The sequence below is a fragment of the Sciurus vulgaris genome, assembly GCF_902686455.1.
Source record: "Sciurus vulgaris genome assembly, chromosome: 3".
Classification (NCBI taxonomy): Eukaryota; Metazoa; Chordata; class Mammalia; order Rodentia; family Sciuridae; genus Sciurus; species Sciurus vulgaris.
This window is the reverse complement of record NC_136463.1, coordinates 168,685,453-168,699,460: the sequence shown is the minus strand read 5'-3', so window position 1 is coordinate 168,699,460 and position 14,008 is coordinate 168,685,453. Positions and strand designations below refer to the sequence as shown.

General features: G+C 43.1%; 1 long non-coding RNA gene across 3 annotated transcripts in view; it reads right to left on the bottom strand.

Annotated features, from left to right (window-relative positions):
• LOC306657372 overlaps positions 1 to 14,008 on the bottom strand; it is a 64,185-nt gene that overhangs the window by 3,127 nt on the left and 47,050 nt on the right. The window contains exon 4 of one of the 3 annotated variants that reach the window (XR_013762770.1): positions 3,902 to 3,953. The exons of 1 other annotated variant lie outside the window; for it this stretch is intronic. This is a non-coding gene — a long non-coding RNA (uncharacterized lncRNA). Of the gene's footprint in view, positions 1 to 3,247; positions 3,954 to 14,008 lie in introns of those variants that run through there. One more of the 3 variants, XR_013762772.1, reaches the window with a different exon arrangement.

Genomic DNA, 14,008 nt, shown 5'->3' with positions numbered 1-14,008 from the left:
AGGAGGTCCCAGCACTGCTACTCATAAGCCATGTTTTGGGGGCTAACTACTTATCGTCTCTGGGCCTCCGCTCTCTCAACTTTGGAGCAGGGATTGAACTAGGTAGAAGCAGCATAGACTAGTAGAAATGTGGATTCTGAGGCCAAAAAATTTAGGTTCAAGTCCTGGCTCACCACTGATTTGCTTTGTAATGTTGGGCAAGCGACTGGGCCTCTTTGTGCCTTGGTTTCCTCATCTATAAAAGGAAGCTAATGATTCCTCCTTAATAAGACTGATGTGCCAATTAAAGGAGACGATGTGTGCTTGCCTTAAGTGCCACTTAATATCACACACACACACATGCACACACACATATGCGTACTCCTTAACCAGCAATCTGATGAAGTGCGTGCCAAACTCTAGCAGAGATGGCAGAAGAGAGTTTAGGGGAGGGAAGAGATTTCTGCACAGAGCATGTAAGGAGGAAAGGGAAAAAAATTTCAAAAGGCAACAAGGTTTGAGTTGAGTTTTGACATATTTAGAATGTGAATAATTAAATAGAGGAAAAAACCCTGCAGAATAGAAGAAAAATCAGGGAATCTGGGTCAGGAAATTGTGTGTGGCGGGGGATTGTAGCCCTCTCTGCCCAGCTTTTTGGTCTTGCTGATTCTCTGCTGTATCTATAAAATGAGCTCGTGGTGAGAATGAATAAGATGGGGAAATATCTTGTATGGTGCCTGAAACATGGAAGTTGTTCAATAGATGGACGGGTGGATGGATAGATGGATGGATGGATGGATGAATTCCTGATGGGAATAGTGGAATGAATAAAAGAATGGAAAGAGTAATGCTCAAGCCATCATTATAGGTCACTAAATACTTTAGCTCAGTAATTTCCGGAGTGCTCATGGAACTCTAAACCCCAAGATATTCTTGGGAGGAAATATGTGTTTTCTAGCCAATTAAATTTAAGAACAGGCAATATGATGTAGACCTCTCTGAAAGATCTGCAATAAACATCAACATATAAGTGATCCTGAAAAGTTCATTCTAGCTTTATCATACCTAGTAGTTCTCAACTTAATTCTTCATAAACCTCTTTCCCACAGTAAACCTATTAACTTTGCACTGAAGTTGACAGGGATCTTCCTAGAGTGAACTAAGGGGTGAAAACTTTGGGAAAATTGCCTGGGCCTTCCTTTGTGCTGAACTGTAGGAATGCATGGAAGCTCTCAAATGAGGCAGGCACACAATCTGGAAACCGAGAGACCTCAGTCCCCTCTGCCCCACAACACACACACACACCCTTCCAAGCCTTAGTAACTTGGGCAACCTTTCTTTATCTCTACTTTCTCATCTATAAAGTCATAGAACCTACCTCATAAGATCATTGTGAGAACCAAAGGAGCCACGTACCTGAAGAGGGCAGCACTGAGCCGGGAGCACAGGAAGCACTCATTGAGGAAAAAATGGTGTCGTCTTGTTACGCCATCATCTGAATATTCTCTGACAGTCACTCTGCAACATCAGCATGTCTTTTCCTTTGAGCCCTGAGACAGGAATCCTACCACTTTCCACCTCCCTCTCCCCTGTGGGGTCAGCCTAGAGCACAACCCAAGAGCAGGCACTAAGGCATTGCACAGAGGGCAGGATGGGGTCTGCTTTGTGCTTTCTCTAAACACAGAGCAAAGAAAGGGAGTTCCTTCAGAAAGAGGCCACCTTCTCTAAACCGGTCTGAGCTGGAAGTGTCAACTCTCACAGGCTGGCAGCTGGCCACCAAGAGGTGGAGAATCTGCTTGGTCATTTCTCAACAGCAAGAGCAAGTGGCTTGGAGAAGAAGCCACATATAATCCCTAGAGCTCAGTCAAGTGCCTCCTAAAGAAGAAAGTGGGGAGCATAGGGCCACTAGTTTCAGGAACTGAATGTGGCCACAAGGCAGGGACAACTGGCTTCATGTCAGAGACTTCTGTTCTACTCAAATGCCACCACCCTGGCAGGATGGCTAGTATCATCTAGCCATCAAACCCAGCTCTCCTCCCTTTGCTGAAGGATGTCAGCCACAGGAAACAGCACTCTCTAGGGAGGTTCATGGTCATGTTCTCTTCCTTGATTCATTATTCACTTAGTTAACATTTTATTGCATATTGATAATACACTCCAGTGAATAGAGTTGCACATAAAATGGGAAAAATATCTGCACTTATAGAATTCACATTTTATTTGAAAAAAGACAATTATGCACAAGTCAACAAGACGTAAGATACTGTCGGGCCATGGGAAATGCTTTAAGAAGAAATGAATCAGGGCAAGGGTGAGAGATGGATGGATTAGAAGCTGGGGAGACAGTCGAGCCCCTTCATGTGAGCTACCACCTGAATGGAGCAAGGGAGAGAGCCAGAAAAGATCTGGAAGGAAAGTGCCCCAGTGGAAGGTCAGCAAGCACTGTGACCCTAAGACAGAGATGAACTCAGACTGCATCTCATGGTAGGAGATGAGGTCAGAGTTCACAGGAAGGAAGCTCAGCAGGCCTAGTCAAGGTCTTTATTTCACATGTGGTTGGAAGACAGTTAATGAATGAAAGGACAAAGAGCTCACTCTGACTATCATGTGGGCTCAGAGAGGTGGCTGCCCAGTATAGCTGGGGCATGGTGACTTGCACTAGGTGTGGGCAGGGAGGAAATGAGACTTGGGGAACATTTGGAAGGTGGAACAGCAAGACCTGATGGCCAGTGGAATACAGCCTGTGTTTGAAATTGAGGAAGAAAAAGACACTTCCAGAGTAGCAGTCTTGATCCTGAGATACAGCAGCCTGCAAGGGGATCATTTCATGGAGGGAAGACAACTCTAATACTTTGGATGAAATGCCAACGGGACATCCAGGTTGAGATGTTAACCTGACAGCTGGACATGTTTTCAGTCCATCCATCAACACCGCGATCATCAGCACAAATGTTTAAAGCCTGTTGGATTCCTGCTTCCAGGCTAGATCCAACAGTCAGATGATGCCTTTTGAGAATGAGGCTTTACTAAAATATACTTAAGTTAAAAATCTATTTTATTTTGTGAGGGGAAACTGAAGCCCAGAGAGGCAAAATAACTCCTTTCCTCAATGGTAAGTGGTAATTTACCCACAGAACTAGGGCAGAGGTCCATGTCTTAGGCACTGACTCCCCAGCTACCCAAGTCTGGATCCTCCCTCTACTGTTCTCAAAATTCTTTCACATTGATTTCTTGAGTTGTTTGCACAGTATCTGGGTTTTTTTTTTGTTTGTTTGTTTGTTTGTTTGTTTTTTTTTTTTTTTTTTTTTTTTTTAGCTCCCTACAAGGAAAGTTTCTTCTCTTCTTCTTTGTTTTTAATCTCACCTAATTTTTTGTACCTGCAGTTTAAGCTCATTTCTATTTTAATCATTCTTTTTAGTTTAAAAATGTGCTTGTTACTCTACTTGCCTCTTAAGACAATTATGTCAGGTAAATAAAGTAAAACTTTGGGTTGCCGTTTATAGATGAGAAGACTGAAGGACTGAGGTCAAATGAGGCATATTCAGTCCCATAGCTAGGTTGAGACAGCCCAAATTAGAACCAAGAAGGACACCTTGAGTCTTAGCCCAGGCTCTATCCACCCTGTGGGCCAGAGAAGTCTTAAGCCCACATCTTCCCATCTTCGGCAGCTGGGGACCTCTCCACGTCTCTTCATTTGCTGCCCTCAGGATAGCTGAAGCGTGACTGGCCCACCTGCCTTCTTCCAAGAACCTTCCTGACACTGACGAAATGACCTTCCGGTCTTTGCCTCTCCAGCATAGCTGCACCCTCACACGCACCTCTCAGGGTCACAAGAATAAACACAATGATGATCACAGCGCCCCACAGCCTCGGCCATATGGTAGAACTGTTGGTACACCCTGGAGGGGACCCATCTTGTTACCGCCTCAGCACTCAGAAGGGTCTGCAGCTTTCACTCAGGACAGGCCAGTGCTCTGGGGGAAGGAACAGAGGATGGTCCGAGCTGAGTCAGTGCTGCAATCCATATCTGTCTCAATCTCCATTCCCAGAAGTCCTCTCCACTCTGAGGTACAGACAGCTTCCGCCCTCTTTTAGGCAAAGGATGTACTTTCCAAAGATCATCCCACTTCCAAAGATTATCCCAGTGGTCTATCAATATCCCTATCAATCAAAGTATTCTGACCACTTATCTCCAATGCAATACCCATAATGTCCGTCTAAATATTTATAATGATATGCATGTGCTACATATCAATCAGTTATTGATACAACAAAGTGTTCACAGAAGTGGACGCTTTTGAAGGATGACATAAAAAAACATGAATAGAAGTGTTGATGATTGTTCCCTGGCCCTGTGGCCCGTTCCACACACTCCCCTCTTCAGAGGACGCTTGCTCCATCAAAGTCTTTGAACTGAAGTCACAAACTGGCAGCCTGTAGGCCCAATGTAGTCCACAGATGTGTTTTGCTTGGCCTAAACAATGTTTTCTAAATTTTCTATTAGTTCCTGACACTTAAAATTTGGACAAGTTCATATAAAAATCTAGAGTTTTTTTTCTCCACTTTATTCACAGCTTTATTCCCAGTGTCTGGTGTATAATAGGCATTCAGTAAGTATTTGTTTAATTGAATTTCCAGCTTCTCTAAAAAAGAAAGAAAGGAAAGAAAACATTGGCATTTGTCCCTGGCTGTGACCACCTGGAGCTGAGCAATCCTTTAGCAGGGTGCTGGTCAGCAGTCCTGAGCCGCAGTCCCCACCGCTCCCTGGTGTTCCATATCCAGCTTCACTCATGCCTGTTACCACCTGGCACCTGTCATACCTGAACAATGTCTCTGTCTGCCACCAGGGGGTCAAACCAAATCAATATCTGGAGTCCCACGTCACAGGTTTGTGCCTGATTCTGCCAATTACCATGCTTGGGAAATTTGCTCTCTGAACCAGTTCTCCTAATCCGGAAAATTGGAATAGTAATTCCTTCTTCACAGATTGTTTGTCAATCACAATAAGATAATATGCACGGGCCACTCTGTAAATTGTAAAATACCATGAAAACGTGAAAGCTTATCATCACCACAGCTGCATTCGGCCTCCAAAAGGACGAGCTGAGGGTCAGGGATGGAGGCTCCTCATGCCAAGCCCGAGCCGACCACCCTCCCCCGCGTGACCCACCTCTTGGTGCACCCCTCCCCCAGTTCTACCACCACCACTTTGGATTGCTGTGTTTGGTGCGTAGACAAAGGGACAGGCTAAAGTGAGGACAAAGTCACAACCCTGAAGGCCGGGCTCAGTCTCTAGCGATATGGACTCCTTTGTTCCACTCTTGCTCATTGCTAAGTCTCTAAGTCCTCGTGCTTAGTGCTCCATCAGGTGTGGACCCCAGGCCTCCCTCCTGAGTGGCCAGTGTTGCACCCAGGGTCCTTGCATTCTGGATCCACAGAAGCCAGTCGCAAAACCTCCACCTTTATTTCCTGAGTTACAGATCCTTCATGAAATCCCAAGAACACTCTTCACCCCTTGGAAATATGCCCAAGAGAGCTGTCCTCCTCCACTTTTTCATCAGCAGGGAGACCATTTCCATTAGACATGCCTGTCCCCACCTCCCTCAGGCTCATCCATAAATGCTTTTTCAGTTGTCATCTGAATTATATAAAATTACTAGTATTCAAGCTTTTGTGACCTAGGAACAAGGACAACTTCATTTAATTCAACTTCATACATCTACGCCAGTGGCCCAGCTTTAGGGGTTTCTAGGATCTTCAAATTTTCCTATTTGAAGCCAAAGCCAGTTGTTCTTAGACATTTTTTTGGTGAGTGAACAGTGGTGCTGAGAAAAACACTTCCTCATCTTAAACATGCCAGGGGTCTCCTTCCTCTCAAACCTGAGCTATGGTTGCCAGATAATTGCTTGAACTACAAAGACACATCTGAATGAAGCAGATTTCAGTTTTTCTTTTTCTCCTTAAAGAGAAAAAATGATAAAATACACACTGTTGGTTTGGGGCTGAAGAAGAGGAAGCCTTTCCAAGGCAGAAGGCCATTGCCATAGATCTTTCACCTCCCGCCATCTTGGAAGTTTCACATTTTCTCTTCTCTTGTTCTAGCTAGCTCTCCTGACTCTTGTAAGAGCACTAATCCATTTATGAGGGCTAGGTACTGGCCTAACCACCTCCTTAAACTTCTCCACTGCATATCATCACCTTAAGGGTTAGATTTTCAAAACATAAATTTGGGGAGGACCCAAACATTTAGATCTTTGGCTAACCAAAATCTTATGGTGCTGTCTTTGTCAGCTTTTTCACCACTGTGACTAAAAGATCTGATCAGAACAATAGTAGAGAGGGAAAGTGTATTTAAGGGCTCACGATTTCAGAGGTCTTAGTCCACAGCAGTCTGGCTTCATTCCTCAGGCTCGAGGTGAGGCTGAACATCATGGCAGAAGAGTGTGGCAGAAGGAAGCAGCTCACATGAAGATCAGAAAACAGAGAGAGACTCCACTTGCCAGATACAAAAATATACCCCAAAGTCACACCCCCAATTCCCACCTCCTCCAGCCGCATACTACCACTTCTTTACCACTCAGTGAATCCCTATCAGGGGATTAATTCACTGAGTGGGCTAAGACTCTCACAACCCAGTCATTTCTCCTCTGAACCTTCTTGTATTGTCTCACACGTGAGCTTTTGGGGGACACCTCACATCCAAACCAAAACATGTTAAGCATTGCTTTTGCTTGTGGGGGTCCTCTTTTAAAAGGCAAATTCTATGCATATTAAATGCTTCTGAAATGATTCCTGGGAATGCTAGTGTCCCAAGAGATGTTCTTGGGTGTTCATAAAAAATCAGTTCTTTGGTCAAGTCAAAGTTTCCTTTGACTGCAGGACCATAATCCATAGAGGGAGTTTTGAGACACACAGCATCACATTAAAGGTTCAGACTGACCTTGCAATAAAGAATTCCATTTCACTTTGTTTAATCTAGTGTTTCCTAAATTTTCTTAGCAATGGAAACCTTTAATTTTTTATCACTTCCTGTTCCTTTATGTCCCACAGAACACACTTGGTAAAATCCTGATCTAATCCTTGGAGGTGGGGGACTGAGGAGTTGAACCCTTTCCTTCCTCTTGGGTATGTAGAGAAAGCAAGACCAGTGGCATGCACCAGACCTCCCATCCATCACCCTCAGCTCCACACCCCGCCCTGCAGAGAAGCATCACTGACACAGGGCTTGCAGACGACTTTCCTGCTCTGTCCAGGACACATGCAATGTCTACAAAAAACAAGGGATTCCAAATATCCACTCCAGCCTATCACTCTTCATGTATTGGGCCCTGAGAAACCCAACATGAGCCTACAACAGACACAGTTAAGCCAAGGAGATCCAAGGGCCCTGCCCAAGAGGGAAGGGATTGGGAGGCCAAGTATGATATGTTCTCTTTAGTCCCGTTGCCCAATTTTGATCAGGCACGCCCTGGTCTCTAAACTCATGCACAAGGGCTTTAACCTAGTCCCACCCAGGTGGGAGCCCCTTGAGTCCCCTGCAGAAACCATGGACTTGGACGACTTGGACATGGGGCCTCCTCACGTGATCCGGTTCCTTGTAATTTATCTGGATCCCACATTTTAATATTCAAATTTTTTCTACTTGTTATTACTTTCTTTCTGTGAAATCCAGAAGGTTTGAGGCCATGTCTCAACCTTTCTCCATTTTTCCCTGCAGGATTAGTTCTCTGGGATAGAATCAGTGTAACACTGTATTTAATAAAACCTTTTTTGCTCTTACCCACCCCAGAAAGAAAGGGAGATAAAATAGGAAATCTCTTTTATTTTGTTTTTTAAGTTTTTTTGTTTTTGTTTTTTTTATTTGTTTCTTATTTTTACACACTGCATTTTGATTTATTTTATGCAAATGGGGTACTCTTCATTTCTATGGTTGTGCATGGTGTAGATTCACACCATTTATGTACATAGGGTAAAGATGTGTCTCATTCCACCATCTTTCATACCCCTGCCCACTCCGCCCTCTCATTTCTTTTTTTTTTTTTTTTTTCCTCTCATTTCTCTCTATGCAATCTAAAGTTCCTCCATTCTTCTCTCACCCCCCACCTCTCACCCCCATTATATATCATCATCCACTTAACAGGAAAAACATTCAGCCTTTGGTTTTTTTGGGATTAGCTTATTTCTCTTAGGATGATATTCTCCAGTTCCATCCATTTATCTACAAATGCCATATTATTGTTATTCTTTATGGCTGAATAATATTCCATTGTGTATATATACCACAATTTCTTTACCCATTCATCTGTTGAAGGGCATCTAGGTTGATTCCACAAACTAGCTTTTGTGAATTGAACTGCTATAAACATTGATGTGGCTGTGTTACTGCAGTATGCTGATCTTAAGTCCTTTGGGTATAAGCTGAGGAGTGGGATAAAGCTTTTTCTCAGCAGAGGGATACAATCGATAATGTGAAAAGAGAGCCCTGTGAGGGCAGCCACCCAAGCAGTGGCTAGAAGGAAAGAGCCCAAGAGGATGTTAAGTGATGCTCAAGGTGTGACCGATGCAGTCCACCCCCTCAGGTCCACTCATTTCCTCCCTGCCTTTAGTGCAGTCTATTACAGAGTCCCTGGAGGGTGCTAAGCAGCCAGTCTCCACAAAGATTTAAAGCAGGAGTGAAGCCAGCTAAAGTCCCCATAGCCAAAGCCATAGTTAATATTCATCATCCCCTTCTCCACCACCCTTTATGGTCAACACTGGTTGATCTGGATTGCTTTCTAGGTAGGACATCACCAAGACTCAGAGGAGGGCCTGAGTCTTTAGTTGCACTGCCCTTGTTAGACCATGTATGGTGAAATTACTCATTCATCAAAATCACTGATCAAGGAAGCATGAAGAGAGATTTTCAATGAATTCCATGAGATACAGATATAATCCTCTCTGCCTTACACTATATAGACGCTACCAGAGTTCCTCATATCAATCAATGTCAACTGCTCACCACTAGTAAATAACTCCGTTCTTTACCTGCTAGTCCACTGGCATGAGGAACCTAAAATGATCTGATAGTGAAGGCAAGAGTGGAGATCAAAAGGGGCAGCACCCTTGTCATTTGCCTTAGAGAAGTGCTTTAGTGTGCTAGTTTTCCATTAATGAAATGTCTGAGATCATAGATTCCAAAGAGGAAAGTTTTATTTTGTCTCACAGTTTTGGAAGTTGAAGTCCATGGTCAGTTGGCCCAGTGCCCTTGGGCCTGTAGCAAGGTGGCACATATCTGTCGCTGCCCATGGCAATAATCCCTTGGGTATTTGTTACCGCCTGCAGCAACAATTGCGCAGGTATTTATCAGAGGTGGACTGGGAATAAACTACTTCTATTGCTGAGCTGCTTCCTTGCTTATTCCCTAGCTTATTGAGGAAAAAGAGGCTTGCTTGATTTTAGAGGAAGAGAAGCTTTGAGAGGAAGAGAGACTTTGCTTACAGGAAGAGAGACTTTGCTTACAGGAAGAGAAACTTTGCTTATCAGAGATCTATTTATTCTTAGAGTTCTGCTGCTTCTTCTTTCTGCTGCTTCTGCTTACTGCTGCTTCTTTCTGCTAGCTGCTTGTCTCTGCTAGCTGCTGCTTTTCTCTGCTAGCTGCTTCTTCTCTCTGTTAGCTGCTTCTTCTTTCTGCTAGCTGCTTCTTTTCTCTGCTAGCTGCTGCTTTTTTCTGCTTGCTGCTTCTTCTCTCTGCTAGCTGCTTCTTTTTTCTCAATAAGCTAGGGAATAAGCAAAGAAGCAGCTCAGAAATAGAAGTAGTTTATTCCCAGTCCACCTCTGAAAAATACCCGTGCAATTGTTGCTGCAGGCGGTAACAAATATTCACAGGATTGTTGCCACGGGCAGCAACAAATGGTGGCCCATATGGGGAAAGGGAAATCGTATGGGGAGAAAGGAAATCGTACAGGGAAAAGGGAAATTAGAACGGTGGGGAAAGAAAACTGAGGAACCTTGCAGGAATAGGGCGAGGGCAAATTCCAAGTCCACCTGCGGGAATAGGTACGGCCGGGAAAGTAGGAACCTCGCAGGAGTCTCTGGCCAGAGCGGTTTAAGGGCGAGGGATAGTAGGAAAGGTCACAAAGGACACGACAGTGAAGTGCAAAAATGTGTGTATTTTGTGTTGCTTGTGTGTTTGTCAAATTCAAGTTAATGGAAGGCTGTCCCAAGAGACAGCAAAAAAGGTTTAACAGAAGGCTCCCCTAGTGAGGGAACATAACAGAAGACTGTCCCGAGAGACAGCAAAAGGACGTCCTATAGTAAATGAATGTGTTTCTCCAGAATGTGTGTATTTTGTATTGTTTGTGTGTCTGTACTGCTGTTAGTGTAGCCTTTGTACAGTAAAAGATGGGTTCAGAAATATCATGAAATCAGTCTGAAAGGATAATTCAAAAAGGAGGCATGAAAAATATATTACAAGAAGGAGAAGAAGTGCTGGAAGAGATTAAAAAGGAAGTTAGCTGGGGTAGCCAAAACCAGGAAAGTTCTGAGGAGGAAGGAAACACTGGGGAGGAATTAGAAAATAAGGAAACCACTGCACAATCATGTTCAAACTCTAGCAGAAATAAGCCCAGGGTTTATAGAGGAAAAGCTGCTCAATGTGCCACAAGGGGATCTTCATAAACAGGATCTAATAGCAACAGAAAAGAACTGTTAAAGAGAACAAAGTTAGGAATAATTGTGTGGTAGTGACTTAGAAAACAATTACTCAGAAAGTTTAAGAACAAGGGAAAAATGTAGGAGAAAGCTAAATCTGATACGGAGAACCCCAAAATTCATGGAACCTGCCCGTAAAAACTTTAAAGAGGCAGTTACGACTGATTGGAAACAGCTATGCAGAGCAGTGTTATCTGGAGGACAATATCTGAATTGGAGAGCTCAGATCACAGTACGCGGGACACACCACTGAGAAGCACCTCAGATAGATAGCACCTAATTCACAGGATGCGGGGCCTACCTCTAAGAAGAAGCAGCAGAACTCTAAGAATAAATAGATCTCTGATAAGCGTGGCAAGCCTCTCTTTCTCTAAAAACTTCCTCTAAAAGCAAAGTCTCTCTTCCTTTAAGCAAAGTCTCTCTTCCTCTAAGCAAAGTCTCTCTTCCTCTCAAAGAAGCCTCTCTTCCTCTAAAAAAGCAAGCAAGGAAGCAGCACAGAAATAGAAGTAGTTTATTTCCAGTCCATCTCTGATAAATACCCGCGCTATTGTTGCTGCAGGCGGTAACAAATATCCGCGGGATTGTTGCTGCAGGCGGCGACACATATCAAGAGAGTACATGGTACAGGAAGATGCTTACCTTGTGGTGGCCAGGAAGTGAGGGACACAGGAAGGACCAGGGTCCCAATAGCCCAATTCAAGGGTTCATCCTTCAATGACCTAGTTTCTTCTACTAGACTCAATCTACTAAATGTTCCATCACTTTCAAATAGCACCATGGACTAATGAGTAAGTCTTCAACACATGGGGTTTCAAAGGACATTCAAGATCTGAACTATAACATTTGGTATGCTGCAAACCAGAGAAACCCTGAAAGCATACTCACTGTCATAGATCTTTGAATCTTTGTAGAGTTTATCTCCCACTTTCTGGTGTGCATGGATCAGAGAAGGGCCACCTCCTGCTAACAGATTCAATTAGCATGACTTCATCAATGTAATGAGCAGAAAGCAGAAGAGGTTGTTCAATGGATTAAATCCCCATCACAGAGGAAACACCTACCATGTGGGCTTTCTTCCTTCTCTCATTCATGTATTTTTTCTTTTCTTTAAATTTTTTATTTGTTCTAATTAGTAATACATGACAGCAGAATGCATTTATGCATTTTGATAAATCATATAAATGGAGTAAAATTTCTCATTTTTCTGATTGTACATGTTGTGTGGGATCACATTGGTCATGCATTCATATGTTTACATGAGGCAATAATGTCTGTTTCACTCTACTTTCTTACCCCCATACACCTTCCCCTCCCTTCACTCCTCTCTACCTAATCTAAAATAACTTTATTCCTCCCTAGTGGACCCCACAACCTTATTGTGAATTAGCATCCAAATAGCAGAGAAAACATTTGGCCTTTGGTTTTGGGGGATTGACTTATTTCACTTAGCATGATACTTTCCAGCTCCATCCATTTACCAGCAATGCCATAATTTCATTCCTCTTTAAAGCTGAGTCATATTCCATTGTATATATGTACCACATATTCTTTATCCATTCATCTGTTGAAGGGCACCTAGGTTGGTTCCATAGTTTAGCTATTATGAACTGAGCTGCTATAAACATTGATGTGGCTGCATCACTGTAGTATACTGATTTTAAATTCTTTGGCTATAAATCAAGGAATGGTATAGCTGGGTCAAACAGTAGTTCCATTCCAATTTTTCTGAGGAATCTCCAATACTGCTTTCTATATTGGTTTCACCAATTTGCACTCCCACCAGCAATGTATGAGTGCACCTTTTCCCCCACATCCTCGCCAACATTTATCGTTGCTTGTATTCTTGATAATTGCCATTCTGACTGGAGTGAGATGAAATGTCAGTGTGGTTTTAATTTGCATTTCTCTAGTTGTAAGAAATTTTGAACATTTTTTCATATATTTGTTGATTGATCATATATCTTCTTCTGTAAAGTATCTCTTCAGTTTCTTACCCATTGATTGGGTTATTCATTTTTATGGTGTAAAGTTTTTTGAGTTCTTTATATCTCCTAGAGATTAATGCTTTATCTGAGATGCATGTGGTAACAATTTTCTCTCAATCTATAGGCTCTGTCTTCACATTACTGTTTCTTTTGCTGAGAAGAAGCTTTTTAGTTTGACTCCATCCCATTTACTGATTCTTAATTTTACTGCCTGTGCTTTAGGGGTCTTGTTAAGGAATTTCTGCTCTCCATAATACAAATGTGTTCCTAAAGGTTACCGGATGCCTCTCTCATGAGAGTTTGGTGTAATGGATTTTGTTCATGCCTCCCCTCTCAGGAGACCTACTTCAAGGATCTGAAGAACTGCGGGCTCCCTAGAACATGAACCTGACCATGTTAATAATTGTGAGCTCTTCAGATTTAGGAAGTTCCTAGCATAAGTTCGTGGGATCGAACTAAGTTACTTGAGTTGTATTGATCCAAGAAGGCTCTTAGCAATTCCCAGGAAGCATTGCTGCCTTTGGCCAAATTCTCTGGTCCTGGCACAATGAAGGAAGAAAAAGAACTCCACCAAGATTTTTGACTCGGTCACTCTTCCCTAAGGGTTGCCTTTCTTGGGATGTGTTGAACTCTCTAGAGTTTCTCATGCACAAATTGTAGCCCAGAAGAGCAGCAGCAGGTGGAGAGCTACCACCCTAGAGGCAGAGACATGCCACAGAGACATACGGAAATATTTTGTACAATATCACAGCTGACCTTTATCCACTCTTCTCCCCATGTTATTTTATCTTGACATTTACCATGCACCTGCTGTGTGTTAAGCACTGTGCTTTTATATAGATTAGCTCACTTCATGAAGAGCAGAAATTCCAAATTATCCCTGGGCTCGTAAGATGAGAGATAGTCTTGGGTAAGTCTCTGGCCCGTTTCCAGTTCTGTTAAGTGAGTGGGTGTGCTCTATGATCTCTCAGTGTTCTTCCAGTCCAAATTTGCTAAAATTTTATGCAGCTCTGAGATCTAGTTTCTTCTTCTAACAGAAGCCCCAGTGTAGTTTCCAAGCCTCTCCCAGCTTGAGTTATCCCCAGAGTGGAGCCTGAGCCAAGGACTTGAGTGCAAATCCTTAGTTTTTGAAGTGAACCCAGGAAATGTGAGTGGGAAAATTGGAAGAAGGGAGAGAGAAATGGAGGGAAGGAAGAAGGATACCACAAGGATGCATTATGAGCTGGTCGCCTCTACAGGAAATGGAGGCTCAATCTCACTAGTATCCTCTGAAGAGCCATCTGGAATGTACCTGATAACAATCTCCTGGAAGGAGGGGAAAAAAGGAATATTTATTCTTTGGCTCCATTTTCTAA